We start from the raw sequence: 15,823 nt of genomic DNA on the forward strand, positions 1-15,823 counted from the left end.
GCTGTGAGCTTCATTCAAAATCATTTGAATTAACTCTGGATTTCTTGAAACAAAAATTCTATCTCAGAATCTTTATCAATTCTTAATTCTGAATCAGACTCTAAATCACACTGAGCTCGCTTTGCTAAAGTTTCATTATCAATCTTCTGAGCTTCGATAATCTATTGTAAGAACAAAGGTCTTGCTTTCAATTCAGCTAAAACTGAACCATCATCAAACAAAACCAATTGAGCATTCATCGCATGCAAAGCAAATAATGATTTTCGGCTCAAAGCATCAGCAACAACATTTGCTTTACCCGAATGATAATCAATCATAAGGTCATAGTCTTTTGGCAATTCAAGCTATCTTCTTTATCATAGATTCAAATCTTTCTGAGTCATTAGATATTTCAAACTCTTATGATCAGAATATACATGACATTTCTCACCAAACGGCTAGTGGCGCCAAATCTTTAAAGTAAATACAATCGCAGCTAACTCAAGGTCATGTGTTGGATAGTTCTTTTCATGCGGCTTCAGTTGTCTCGAAGCATAAGAAATGACTTTACCTACTTGCATCAAAACACATCCCAGACCGATCAATGATGCATCACTATAGATCACAAATTCTTTACCCAATTCAGGTTGTACCAATACCGGAGCTTCAGTCAACAAAGTTTTCAACTGATCAAAGCTATTCTGACACTTTTCAGACTATTCAAACTTCACATCATTTTGAAGTAGCTTTGTAAACGGAGTTGCAATCTTAGAAAAGCCTTTTATGAACATTTTATAATAACCAGCAAGTCCAAAAATTGTAGACTTTAGAGACGTTCCTCGGAGGTTTCCAATCCAAAATAGCTGATATCTTATTCAGATAAACTCGAATACCAGATACTGATACAATATGACCCAGAGAACTGACTTCATGCAACCAAAATTCACATTTGCTAAACTTCGCATACAACTGTTTATCTCGTAGAGTCTGAAGCACTATTCTCAGATGCTCGACATGCTTAGTTTCATCTCGTGAATAAATCAGTATGTCATCAATGATTTCAATAACAAATCGATCTAAATACAGTCTGAAAATTCTGGTCATCAAATCCATAAATATAGCAGGTGCGTTAGTCAATCAGAAAGGCATAACTAATAATTCATAGTGGTCGTGCCTCGTTCTGAAAGCAGTTTTCAGAATGTCTGAGTTTTTCACTCGCAACTGATAATAACTTGATCTCAAATCTATCTTTGAAAACACAACAGCTCCTTTCAACTGATCAAAAAATCATCAATACGAGGCAAAGGATACTTACTCTTGATAGTCACTTTGTTCAACTGGCGATAATCGATACACATTCTCATCGTACCATCTTTCTTTTTCACAAACAGAAGCGGAGCACCCCAAGGTGAGAAACTCGATCTAGCAAACCCTCTATCGGTCAATTCTTGCAACTGAGATTTTAATTCTTTCAATTCAGTCGGATCCATTCTATACGGAGCTATCAAAATCAGAGTAGTATCAGTTCCAATTCAATGCCAAATTCAACTTCTCTAACAGAAGATAAACCCGGAAGTTCTTCAGGAAACACATCGGGAAACTCCCATACAACAGACACTGATTGAACTTTCTTTTCTGACACTTTCGAATCAATGACATAAGCAAAGTAGTATTCACAACCATTTCTCACAATACTCAAAGCTTTAGTCGAAGTTATTACAGCAGGCAATCCATTCAAATCACTAGATTCAATTCTGACTATTTCATCAGTCTTGCACCTCAAATCGATGAATTTTTCGTTTGCAGTTCACAATAACATCATGCAAATTTAACCAATCCATGCCCAAAATTATATCAAATTTGATACATGATATTCGCGACAGGTTTTAAAGATTTATAATTAATCGTTCTTGAAACTAACTATTATCACGATGAAGGCAAGTGTACCTATCGAATAGTACTATAGCTTTACCAAGACCGGATTGTTGAACCTAAAGGAACCAAGAGTACTAGTAATTACTTCCTTTTTATTATCTAGCCTAAAAATTAAGGGGTTTGTTTATCTAAATTAATTAACTAAACTAAGGATGCACAGAGAGAAATTGGGGAAAAACTTTTAGGAAAATTCGATTTATTAAGACAATACCTAAGGAAAAATCCACCTAAACTTCACTTGTTATTTGACTCTGAATCAGACAATTTATTCATTTGACTTAATCCGTAGAAATCCCTAAGTTATACTATTATCTCTCTTGAGACTAATAACGTCTAACTCTAGGTTGATTAATTGAAATCTCTTTCTAATTAACACCCTAGTGTTGCATTAACTCAATCTATGGATCCCCTTATTAGGCTTCGCCCTAATCCGACAAAATCTTATCACCCTATCTCTAGGCGTGCAATCAAATCCGCTTGATTATGACAAATTTACTCTTAGACAGGGTCTTTTCCTCCTCTGAATAAGAGCATTAATTTGAATCAATATCCTGAAATATTAAAACAAGAATTAAGAACACATAATTAAGAACAAGTCAAATATTTATCATACAATTCAGGTAATAATAACAAGATCTGTCTTAGGTTTTATTCCCCTTAGGTATTTAGGGGGTTTAGTTCATACTTATGAAAGAAAACATCTTGAAAGAATAAAGATAACAAAACATAAAGAAAATCCAAAACCCCTGAATGGAAATTCAAGGGATATCTTCAGTCTTGACAATAAATCCGACTTCTGAGATGGATCAATCGACTTCCCTTAAGTAATTCCTTACCTTCTACTCCGTGTGTGTTCTAAGTGCCTCCTTAGGTGTTTAAATAGGCTTTAAAATGCCTACGAGCCCTCAAAAGTGGCCTTTTCCAAATAGGACTATACTTGGGCTCAGTAGGGACACGCTCGTGTACGATTGCTCCAGCCCGTGGTCAAGGCTGTTGAATAGGCACGGGCGTGTAGTCTACCCGTGTAAGTCATGCTTTGATCCTGCCAAATGGACACAGCTCTGTGACATGCCCGTGTGAGGAAGTCCAGGCCGTGTGGATTTCCCATGTAGGTCCATTTTCTCCATTTGTGGCCCGTTTCTCGCTCTTTTTACTCTCATATGCTCACCTAAGTATAAAACATGAAATTAAAGAATTAGGAGCATCAAATTCACCAAATCTAAGGAGAAATCATCCATAAATGTGCTAAGTATGGGATAAAAATATGTATAAATTACGGTTTATCAAATACCCTCATACTTATGCATTTGCTTGTCCTCAAGCAAACTCCTCAACTCACAATCAAAATAAATTATTCTCAATTTATAATCCCTATCAATAATATCTCAAAATAATCATAAGTATTCGTACATTGAAAATTCAACTAAAAGTACATCAAAGTTTCAAACATTCCAAGTTGAGCATTTTATCATGAAACATAGGTGTTTCCCCTCATCTAAGTGACTGCCTTTGATCAAAATATCACATAGTTTATCATCCTCAATAAAGATTCACTCAAATCACTCGAGGTGTTTAAGGACATCAAATAAAGCACTCATTAGTCAATATGAAAAGTTATTACCAAAGGCTTGCTTGAAAATCAAATCTCCACCATTATATATTGAGATGATACATCAATCAAAAAGGTCTTTAGAGCGTTGTAATGTGGCTTTGGTTAGGGGGTGTGGTCATAAGCTGAAAGAAAAGGTTAGAATCAAGATTGAATTGAAAAATTACCTAGCTAGAAAAATAACTAGTCATCAGTTGAATACAAGTGAGCTTCTTCTCGGAATATGGAATTAATACTTTAAGCTCAAAAGCGACGAATTACTATTAATAAATATGTATATAATTATAATTATTATTATTTTTAAGAACAAGTCAAATAACATAGAACTTAATTATTTCAACAAAGAATAAGACATAGCTAAGCAATAAATTCAAATAAAATCTCGACAAAAATAAGGATCAAATTAGGGGATTTCAACAATAATGAGTTATGGGTTAACATTGAGGGTAAATCAATTAATGGCTTGTTAGGTTCAAAGGGGTTTACTAAGGGTTGATTATGAAGGTAGGCTTTTGTGAAGTGAGTGAGTTAAACCTAAGTGCCTTTATCATCTTGACATATCAAATCAAATGGTGTGGTCTTGACATGCATAATCAAGCAAGTTCTAGAATAACAAATCAATCTGACGCACTCATAATAAAAGTGAGCATGAAAGAAATAAAATATGTTCTAAATGCTCAAGATCTCACAAAGATTATGGCTTTTTTGATGATTAAACTTGTGAATTTCAACTCAAGATAATACCTAAACTTAGGGAAACAAGCTAAAAGTTCTTTAATTCTTCAAAAATATACTTATCATGCTTGATTCCCTAATGTCTTAAAGTTTAAACAATCAATGCATAAATGCCTATGTTTTAATTCAAGACATATCAATAAAAATCATAAATTAATTAAAATTCATTCTAATAGTGATATGAGTGATTCACGTGAGAATAAGACAAAATTCAGGGATTTCTAATGATGATATAAAAGACCCCCCACACTTAAGATGTACATTGCCCTCATTGTACAAAGATAGATATATTGAAAAATATAGATATATAATCATAAGATAGGGAGAGAAGTGAAACTTCCTGAATGATGAATGAACTCCTTGAATTAGAGTTATAGAGAATAATCGGCCAAGGCAATGATGAGAGTGGAGGAGGATACTCTGGTGGTGGTAGAGGTTCATTAGTCCATAAGTCTTACGTCAAAAGAATATTATATCTGGTAGTAGCTATGGTCGTGGTCGAGCAGGACATGGTAGTCGTGGAGAAATTTTGCCAATGGAGTTTTTAGTTCCTATTTGATGATGAGCTTTGGAGCTCTTTATAACTGTGATAAAATCAAGAACTCTTTAGAAAATATAAGGAAGCATAATTACTCGTAATGAAATAGCCATAACTATAAATTATTCAATAAAAATTATAAAAACCAAAATTAAAATAATATTAAAGGAAAATAAAATAAAACATACTTAAAAAAGATAAATAAAGATAAAAGTGAAAATAAAAATAATAAATAAAAATTTTTAAACAACGTCATCACCGGATGGTTCGCGAGGTGGTGGCGGCGATGAGATGTGAAGGTGCTGACAAATCTGATGAAGAGTAGCATCAATGTGATCAAAATGCTGAAAACACTGCTACTCAAATCGAGTAAGACGCTCAGAGATGTCAGAGTATGAAGCCGTCGCATAAGCTGGACAATGGACGGGTGGTGGCTGAGACGGTGTGTCCTCATGATGTGGAGGGACATCATCAGTAATGTCCTCTGGGTCCTCCTCTTCAGTGGACTGGACGAGGTGGTACTAAGGAGGGTAGATGCCACATCGTTTCTCGATCATCCTCATATGTAGCATGCTCAAGATGCCCTATGGGGACATCTGGCCTATGAGAGTGAGGGAGGATGATTGTGCCGCTGTGTTGAGGAGCCCAAAGTGCCGAGCCAATTGAGTCACATAGGGCCCGATAGAGATGGCTCCTCTCCTATGTCGCTCCGTCTGATGGCGGATGGCGAGGGCAATGAAGTAGGCAAGGTCGAAGACGTGCCCATTCGTCATGCTCCACAAGAAATAAGCGTCGTGAGTGTTGTCGACACCGGTGCACTCTCACCGTCCTGTCTGAGTGTGGGCCAAGATGGCATGTAGGTATCACAGGGATGGGGTGAAGGCCGATGCCTTAGAGCTGCTAGGATCATAGGTGGCCGAGGCAGGGACGATGTCCTTCTAGCACTTTAAGGGAGCGTAGAGGATGTGGTGATGGAGGGTGTCAAGTTCGTTGCCGTCCATAAACTCTTCGGTGTACAGCCCTAGTGCAATTCCAAACTCCAGAATGCTCAACTGGCGTACTAGACCACCAAGGCAAAACTGGACCGTTCCAGGATCGTCAAGGTTTGTCATGACGACTTGAAGATGGAAGGTCAAGCAAAGTTTCATCATGAGCTTGAGGTATGTCTACTCGATGATCTCAAAGAAGAACCCCCATGGTTCAGTCGTCAGGAGAGCTCGGATCGCGTCAGCCATCTGAATTTGTTCCAGTGTGGCCCAGTCAATACAGAGGCCAACACCTAGGGGTCGGGCCCGTAATATCTGAAATAGTTCCTCCTAGGGTCCCAGGGGAATTGGAGGAAAGGGTGATGGATCTCAGCAGTAGGACCCGATGAGGACGTTGCTCCTTTCTTTTTCTTTGAAGCGGAGACAGTAGTCTTCTTGCCAGTGAGATTGACATAGTATACCTGTAATGGAAAGTTGGAATAAAAATAAAATTACTCCTCAACAATAGCATGGAAAAATATGCATGCTAAAACTAATAGAGATATTTCCTAGAAGTCAAGTACGAAAGACAACTATGCTAAAAAAAATAAACCCAATCAGATAAAGTACGTCATTACTATAAAAAGGACTACAAGAGTAATGCTAACGAAAATATCTAGTGAATGAATGCATATGGGTAAGCATGAAATCTATGGAAACAAGAAAAATGGATGAATACAGCAAAATGTATTGACTAACATGGAAAATTTCTATCATGATAACCATGATTATTTGCTCAAAATAAAACAAAATATCATGAAATAAGTAAAAGAATGAAGAAAATAAAGGGAAAAAATGAACAAACGCAAGAGGGAGGAGCATTGGATCGTTGAAAGTGGTGTTGTAGTCGACGCACGGGCATTGCAGGTAGGGCGTGTGAAGTTGCAGCGGCTAGGGTTAGGGATTTTGAGGAAGGGGATGATGAATAGTAAGGGGTTTATATAGATTTTTGGGCACACAGCCGTGGGGCACGCCCGTGTGCCCTAATTTTTGCCCGTGTGTTTCGTAATTTTTTAAAGTTAGGCACGTTTGAGACTTGTACATGCCCGTACTCTTTGGGTGTGTTAATACACACGACCGTGTCCTACTTCGTTCGCTTCTCCTACGCTTGTGTTCTAATGCACACACCCATGTTGGTTTGACAGACTCACCCACAGCCACGTCGCACGACCGTGGCCACTTATTGTATCCCGTGTTAAGGAAAAATTTTGCCCTGTTTTCACACGGTTGTATCGCACTGCCGTGTCTCCTCCCATGGTGTTAGCATGGCCTAAGGCACGCCCGTGTGCCCAGTCGTGTGGATAAGAAAACCTGTGTTTCAATGACTCAGCTAGTGATTAGATGTTAAAACTAAAATTTTTAAAGAAGTTAACATCGTTAGTGCTCGGGTTGCCTCCTAAGAAGTGCTTATTTATAGTCTGAGCTCGACTTACCTTTCTGGTGCATGGTCATGGTGGTGCAAGGATTTTACACTCCTCATCCCTACTATCAATTTTATCAACATAAGGTTTAAGACGAGTACTGTTTACCTTAAAAGTGCCGAATTTGGGATAAATTACCTCGACTATACCATATGGAAAAATACTAAGTACCGTAAGATGGATTGCTCCATTAGGTTCAGAAGTGGCAATACGAGGATCTGCTACATCTAATAGTACTTTGTCTCCAACCTTAAGTTGATTTGGGGAAAAATTTAGCTTGTCATGGCGTGGTTTTGGTTTATCGTGTGTCCTCGATTTATGTGTTCTCCATTCATCTAGTTCCTCAATTTGTAGCCTTCATTCTTCATAGATAGGTCCTTTTTTGTTGCTTGAACATGGCTCATGTAGGTTCTTCAAACTTATTTCCTACAAAGTAGGTTGCACCACATGGTCAGTTTTAGTAGAATAATTTATACAACCACCTTCAATTTTTGATGTGTTACTCATATTACGAGCTTGAAGGGTGATTGTTTCATCTCTCACATGAAGTGTGAGTTCACCTGTGCCAACATCAATTATTGTTTTAGTGGTTGCTAAAAAGGGCCCCCCTAAAATTAAAGGAACGTTACTATCCTCCTCTATGTCTAGAACAACGAAATCAACTCGGAATATAAATTTGTCAATATTAACAAGTACATATTCAATAATCCCCCTAGGAAATTTGATTGTTTTATTGGCTAATTGAATACTAATCCTAGTTTGTTTAGGTTTCCCAAGACCTAGTTGCTTAAACATTTTGTAAGGCATGACATTGATACTAGCCCCTAAATCAGCCAAAGCATTATTAACATCTAGGCTACCAATTAAACAGGGAATCATAAAAGTCCCTGGATCTTTTAATTTGTTGGCCAGCTTATTCTGTAGTATGGCTGAGCAAACCACATTTATCTCCACATGCAACGCCTTATCCAACTTCTGGTTATTTGTTAAAAGTTTCTTTAAGAATTTGACTGCGTTTGGCATATGCGAAAGAGCTTTAATAAACGGTAAGTTAATATGTAACTTCTTTAATAATTTAAGAAATTTACCGAATTGTTCTTTTGTGCGGTCTTTCCTTGTAGCGTTGGGGTATGGTACATGAGGTTTGTACTCTTTACTTACCAGTTTCTGGTCATTGTGGTCCACCTCACCTTTACCTTTACTTACCACAGTTTCTTGCCTCGGTTCTGGTTCAGGTGCAACTAACCCTTCCTCATCTTGAATGGTAATTGCATTGAGTTGCTCCCTTAGGTTAGATTCAGTGTTACTTGGCAGGCTACCTTGTGATTGTTCAGATATCAATTTAGCGAGCTGACCTATCTGAGTTTTGAGCCCTTGGATCGACGCTTGTTGATTTTTAAGTGCTGTCTCGGTATTCTGGAAATGAGTTTTTGACACTGAGATGAATTTTGTTAGCATCACCTCAAGGTTCAGCTTTTTCTCTTGCTGGTAAGGTTGTTGTTGGAAGCCTGAAGGTGGTGGTGGTCTCTGATTCCCTTAGCCTCCCCATGAGAAATTTGGGTGGTTCCTCTATCCTGCATTGTAAGTATTACTATAAGGATTATTTTGAGATCGAAGATTATTACCCATGTAATTTAACTGCTCGTTCTCTATGTTATGGCCATAGGGTGGATATTCTGACTTGCTTGATCCACCTCCATTTGCTTCGCACTGCATTACTAGGTGAACCTGTGAAGAACCAAGAAAACTGTCAATTTTTCTATTCAAAAGTTCTACCTGATTAGAGAGCATGGTGACTGAATCGACGTTAAAAACGCTAGCTGTTTTCGTTGGTTTTGTCCTCATGACTTGCCACTAATAATTATTCAATGACATCTCTTTTATAAATTCATAAGCATCCTCAGGTGTCTTATTATTGATAGTTCTGCCAGCGGCTGCGTCAATCATATGTCGAGTCGAAGGATTCAGGCCATTGTGAAACATTTGAACCTGTAGCCAGAGTGGTAACCTATGGTGAGGGCACCTTCTCAACAGATCCTTGTATCTCTCACATGCATCGTAGAGTGTTTCTAAATCCATCTACACAAAAGAAGAGATATCATTACGTAATTTGGCTGTTTTAGCAGGTGAAAAATATTTTAATTAAAAACTTTTAAGTCATTTGCTCCCAAGTAGTGATTGACCCTCGTGGTTACGAGTTCAACCATTGTTTAGCCTTATTCCTCAACAAAAAGGGAAACTACCGAAGGTGAATGGCATCATCAGAAACGTCATTGATTTTAAAAGTGTCGCAAAACTCTAAGAAATTCGCCAAATGAGCGTTGGGATCCTCGTACTGCAAACCATCAAACTGTTAGATCATTTGAATAGTGTTAGATTTCAGTTCAAAATTATTTACAGCAACAGCAGGCCTAACTATGCTCGATTTAGTTCCTGTTAAAGAAGGTTTAGCATAATTATATGTAGTACGTGGAGCAGGATTCTGATTAGCAGCAATCACAGGAGGTAGCGGATTTTCTTGGTTTTCAGTCATCTCCTAGGTTGTGGTTGAAATATCGTCCTTTTGCTCTTCCTCTGTGTATCTTAAGCTTCGCATTATTTCTCTTCGATTTCTGTGAACTGTGCGATCGATCTCACTATCAAACAATAATGGTCCCAATGGGTTTCTTCTAGTCATGCACTATAGAAACCTGCCAGGAGCGAATAAAAGAAAAAAATTAGAAAAGAAAATAAAAATTTAAATTACAAATAAAGTAAAATGACTAAAGTAATAAAAATTGAGTGTTCCTAATATCTTAGTTCCCCTAAAACAGTGCAAAAAACTTGATACGTGATATTCGCGACAGGTTTTAAAGATTTATAATTAATCGTTCTTGAAACTAACTATTATTACGATGAAGGCAAGTGTACCTATCAAACAGTAGTATAGCTTTAGCAAGATCGGATTGTCGAACCCAAAAGGAACCAAGAGTACTAGTAATTACTTCTTTTTTATTATCTAGCCTAAAAATTAAGGGGTTTTTTTATCTAAATTAATTAACTAAACTAAGGATGCACAGAGAGAAATTGGGGAAAAACTTTTGGGAAAATTCGATTTATTAAGACAGTACCCAAAGAAAAATCCACCTAGACTTCACTTGTTATTTGACTCTCAATCAGACGATTTATTCATTTGACTTGATCCACAGAAATCCCTAAGTTATACTATTATCTCTCTCGAGACTAATAACGTCTAACCCTAGGTTGATTAATTGAAATCTCTTTCTAATTAACGCCTTAGTGTTGCATTAACCCGATCTATGGATCCTCTTATTAGGTTTTACCCTAATCCAGCAAAATATTATTGCCCTATCTCTAGGCGTGCAATCAACTCCGCTTAATTACGACAAATTTACTCTAAGATAGGGTCTTTTCCTCCTCTAAATAAGAGCATTAACTTGAATCAATATCTTGGAATATTAAAACAAGAATTAAGAACACATAATTAAGAACTAGTCAAATATTTATCATACAATTCAGATAATAATAACAAGATCTGTCTTAGGTTTCATTCCCCTTAGGTATTTAGGGTGTTTAGTTCATACTTATGAAAGAAAACATCTTGAAAGAATAAAGATAACAAAACATAAAGAAAATGCAAAACCCCTGAATGAAAATTGAAGGGAGATCTTCAGTCTTGACGATGAATCCGGCTTCTGAGATGGATCAATCTACTTCCCTTGAGTAATTCCTTACCTCCTACTCCGTGTGTGTTCTAAGTGCCTCCTCTGGTGTTTAAATAGGCTTTATAATGCCTAAGAGCCCTCAAAAGTGGCCTTTTCCGAATAGGACTATACTTGGGCTCAGTAGGGATATGCCCGTGTGTGATTGCTCCAGCTCGTGGTCAAGGCTATTGAATAGGCACGGGCGTGTAGTCTACTCGTGTAAGTCATGCTTCGATCCTGCCAAATGGACACGGCCGTGTGACATGCCCGTGTGAGGAAGTCCAGGTCGTGTTGATTTCCCATGTGGGTCTATTTTCTCCGTTTTCAGCCCGTTTCTCGCTCTTTTTACTCTCCTATGTTTACCTAGGCATAAAACATGAAATTAAAGAATTAGGAGCATTGAATTCACTAAATATAAGGAGGAATTATCCATAAATGTGCTAAGCATGGGATAAAAATATGTATAAATTACGATTTATCAAAATTCATCCAAAGGTAACAACATCAGATCAGCCGAAAAACAAGTGTCTCGAAACATTAATGGACAATTCTTGCAGAATTTATCAACCAAAACACATCTACCTAGGGGGTTCAAAACTCTAATTACAAATTTAGTAGACTTTACAGGTAAAGTCTTACTGTTCACTCTTACTGTTCACTAAGTTCATGCATATATACGAATGTGTTGATCCATTATCTATCAAAGCAATGATAGAAGAATCATAAAGAGTAAATGTCCTCGTAATCACATCTGGCGACGAAGCTTCCTCACGAGCTCGAATAGCATAGGCTCTGGCAGGTACACGAGCCCCAGATCTAATAGCTGTGTCTTTTGTTTCCCTCTGAGTGCCACTCACATTTCCCGTATTTCAGGAAGGTCTACCACGAGATGCATTACCACTTGGCCTGGATTTTGTACAATTTCTTGCTCGATAGATTCGGGGTAATCACGAATAAAATGTTCTAAGGATCCACATCTGAAACAAGTCCGATCATATAGTCTACAATTATCGGGATGTCTTTTACCATAATGCTTGCACTCAAGGCGATCAGATTTAGTATTTCCAACATTGGCAACAGATGTAGCTGGAGCTTTGAAGCTCGAATGAAATCTTGTACGATCTATATTCGAATGTCCCACATTAGCCTTTAAACGGCTATTATTGTCTCAAAATTTCTTTGATGCAGATTGAAATGACTTGCTTGATGATCTCTTTCGCACTTCTCTAGCTTCATAATTAGCTTTTCTTTTCTCTTTCCCAAGATCTTTAGCTTTACATACTCGTTCAAAAAACACAACAAATTCTTTAATCTCTAGAATCTCGACTAACAAATGAATATCCTTATTCAAACCATCTTCAAATCTTTTACACATTATTGCTTCCGTAGATACACATTCATGAGCATACTAACTTAGCCTTACAAATTCCCGCTCGTATTCTGTGACAGACATACGGCCTGGCTTAAGCTTGAGAAACTCTTTACGTTTTTTATCAATAAATCTCTGACTGATATATTTGTTTCAAAATTCGTCTTGGAAGAAATCCTAGGTGACTCGCTCACTTGGAACTACCGATATCAAATTTTTCCACTAGTGGTACGCCGTATCTCTCAGAAGTGAAACGACACATTTTATACATTCCTTGGGATTCAAAGACAATTCATCAAGCACTTTTATCGTGTTCTCTAACCAGAACTTGGCCTTTTCAGCATCATCATTTGTTGTAGCTCGAAACTCTTTGGCCCCATACTTTCTAATCTTATCTACCGGAGGCTTATTTAACAGAACCAAATTCTAATGGTATAACAGGAGCTTGTAGAGAATTGATCGGGGGTGGGGATTGTTGAACAGCCGGATTGGTTCTAATATATTGGCTAAACAAATTATTCATCATTTGATAAAAGGCTTGTCTAGCCTCACCATCATGGCTACTCGTAGCCTGTCTAGAATAGGATGGGGTCGTCCCTTGCGTGGTAGCAAGCGCATTGCTTTTGACATTATCCGCTACGGCTCGTTCGGGATCCATTTGCTATATAAAAGCACATTTCAATGTCAGGAGTCATCACACTATCGCAATTCATAAATATGGCATGTATAGCTAGAATCACATACGCTATGGTAATCCTAGAACTGACTAAACCATAGCTCTGATACCAATAAAATGCAACACCCCTAACCCATATCCGTCACCGGACTAGGGTTAAAGGCAGTACCAGATGAATCAGAACATTTAACTTTCATTTCATAATCATTAAAGCATCAGAGATGAACATCAATATAGAGTCCCTTATATAGGTCTTCGAGACCTAAAACATGCTTTAGAAATGGGTCAGGAATAAACCGAACACATACAGAATTTTTCCAAAACTTAAACATTTTTCAAAGAAGGGCAGGTCACACGCCCGTGTTAATAGGCCGTGTGCCTTCCACGGTATTAGACACGCCCATGTGTCTAGGCCATGTCAAAATAGGGCATACATACTGAGTTACTCATATGGCCACAAGACACGCCTGTGTCCTTGGCCGTGGTTGAGCCTGACTTGGGCCACACGGCTAGCCACACACCGGTGTGCCTTGGCCGTACTCGAGCCTGGCTTACAATTGTAGGGTACCCCAGGGGACACATGGCTGTGCAACATAGATGTATGTCGCACATGGCTGAGACACACGCCGTGTCTCTGCCCGTGTAGAAAAAAATAGGCCATTTGAATAGCCAACTTGCCACCACAATTGGGTCAAACTTACAAGCACCAAACCAAGCATATTTGCACAACATTTTATGACCAATTCACAACCAAAACATAAGCCATTCATGATTTATCTATGCCAACCAAATTTCCATCTCAATTCATCAACCAAATCATAACAAATCTAAAATAAAGTCATATCAAACATATTTTTCAATTTCATGATCAAAACTTATCAATTACCATAGCTAACTGATCGCGTGATTTCGTGATAGGTTTTAAATATTTATAATTTATCGTTCTTGAAACTAACTATTATCGCGATGTAGGCAAGTGTACCTATCGAACAGTAGTATCGTTTTAGCAAGACCAGATTTTCAAACCCAAAGGAACTAAAAGTACTAGTAATGACTGTCTTTTTATTATCTAGCCTAAGAATAATGGGGTTTTGTTTTAACTAACTAATTATTTAAACTAATAACTCACAGAGAATATAATTGGGGAATTTCTTTTGGGAAAATCGATTGAATTAAGACAATACCTAACTAAAAATCCACCTAGACTGTACTTGTTATTCTGGCTCCGAATCGGATGATTTATTCATTTAACTTGTTACGTAGAGATCCCTAAGTTATGTTATTATCCATATTCAAGACTAATAACGTCTAATCTGTAGATTGTATAATTGAGACCTTTCTCTAATTAACACCCTAGGGTTGCATTAACTCGATCTATGGATCCTCTTATTAGGTTTCACCCTAATCTGGCAAAATCTTGTCACCCTATGTCTAGGCACCCAATCAACTCCGCTTAATTATGAAAAATGCACTCTTAGATAGGGTCTATTCCTCCTCTGAATAAGAGCTTATCTTGAATTAGTATCCTGGGATATCAAGATAAGAATTAAGAACACATAATTAAGAACAAGTTAAATATTTATCATACAATTCAGAAAATAATAACAAGATTCGTCTTAGGTTTCATCCCCCTTAGGTATTTAAGGGTTTTAGTTCATAACTAAATAAGAAAACATCTCAGAATAATAAAGAATACAAAACATAAAGAAAACCCAAAACTTCTGAAGGGGAATTGAGGAGAGATCTTCAGTCTTGATGATGAATCCGGCTTCTGAGATGAATCAATTGGCTTCCTTGGAGTAATTCCTTACTCTCTATTCTGTGTGTCCTCTTTCTTCCTCCTCTAGGGTGTATTTATAGGCTTTGGAATGCCTAAGAGCTCTCAAAATTAGCCTTTTCTGAATTGGACTCAACTTGGGCTCGATAAGGACACGCCCGTGTGCGATTACTTCAGGTCGTGTTCGAGCCTATTAGAATGGAACGGGCGTGTGTTCTACCCGTGTAAGTCGTGCTTTGATTCTGTCAGATCAACACGGCCGTGTGGGCTGCCCGTGTGAAGAAATCCAGGCCTTGTTGATTTCATACTTTGGCCCATTTTCTCCATTTTGGCCCGTTTCTAGTTCCTTTCACTCTCCTATGCTTTCCTAAGTATAAAACATGAAATTAAAGCATTAGGAGCATCGAATTCACTAATTCTAAGGAAAAATCATCCATAAAATGTGTTAAGCATGGGGTAAAAATATGTATAAATTATGGTTTATCAAATACCCCCACACTTAAGCATCTGCTTGTCCTCAAGCAAAATCCTCAACTCATAACCAAAATAAATTCTTCTCAACTTATAATTTCTATCGATAATATCTTAAAATAATCCATAGGTAATCATACATTGTGAATTCAACTAAAAGAACATAAAAGTTTCAAACATTCCAAGTTGAGTATTTAATCATTCAAACATAGGTGTCTCCCCTTATCTAAGTAATTACCTTTGATTCAGAATATCACAGAGTTTCACATCCTCACTAAAGATTCACTCAAATCACTCGAGGTGTTTAAGGATAACACATGAAGCACTCAATAGTCAATAATGAAAAGTCATTACCATAGGCTTGCATGAAAATCAAATCTCCACCACTATAAATTGAGATGAAACATCAATAAAAAGGTCTTTAGAAGGTTGTAACGAGGCTTGGATAGGGGGTGCGATCACAAGCTGAAAGAAAGGGTTAGAATCGAGATTGAATTGAAAAATTTCCTAACTAGAAAAAGAGTTAATCATTACTTGCGTACAACAGTGCTTCTTCTCAGAATATGGAATTACTAACGCGTATA

At 37.5% G+C, this 15,823-nt stretch overlaps 1 non-coding gene across 1 annotated transcript; it reads left to right on the top strand.

Moving 5' to 3' along the window:
• Positions 1 to 9,247: 9,247 nt before the first annotated feature.
• LOC128283365 (small nucleolar RNA R71) lies at positions 9,248 to 9,354 on the top strand. The gene has a single exon (XR_008273707.1). It is a non-coding gene; the product is annotated as a small nucleolar RNA R71 (small nucleolar RNA).
• Positions 9,355 to 15,823: the final 6,469 nt, after the last annotated feature.

This window comes from Gossypium arboreum, chromosome 10 (genome assembly GCF_025698485.1).
Source record: "Gossypium arboreum isolate Shixiya-1 chromosome 10, ASM2569848v2, whole genome shotgun sequence".
Taxonomy (NCBI): Eukaryota; Viridiplantae; Streptophyta; class Magnoliopsida; order Malvales; family Malvaceae; genus Gossypium; species Gossypium arboreum.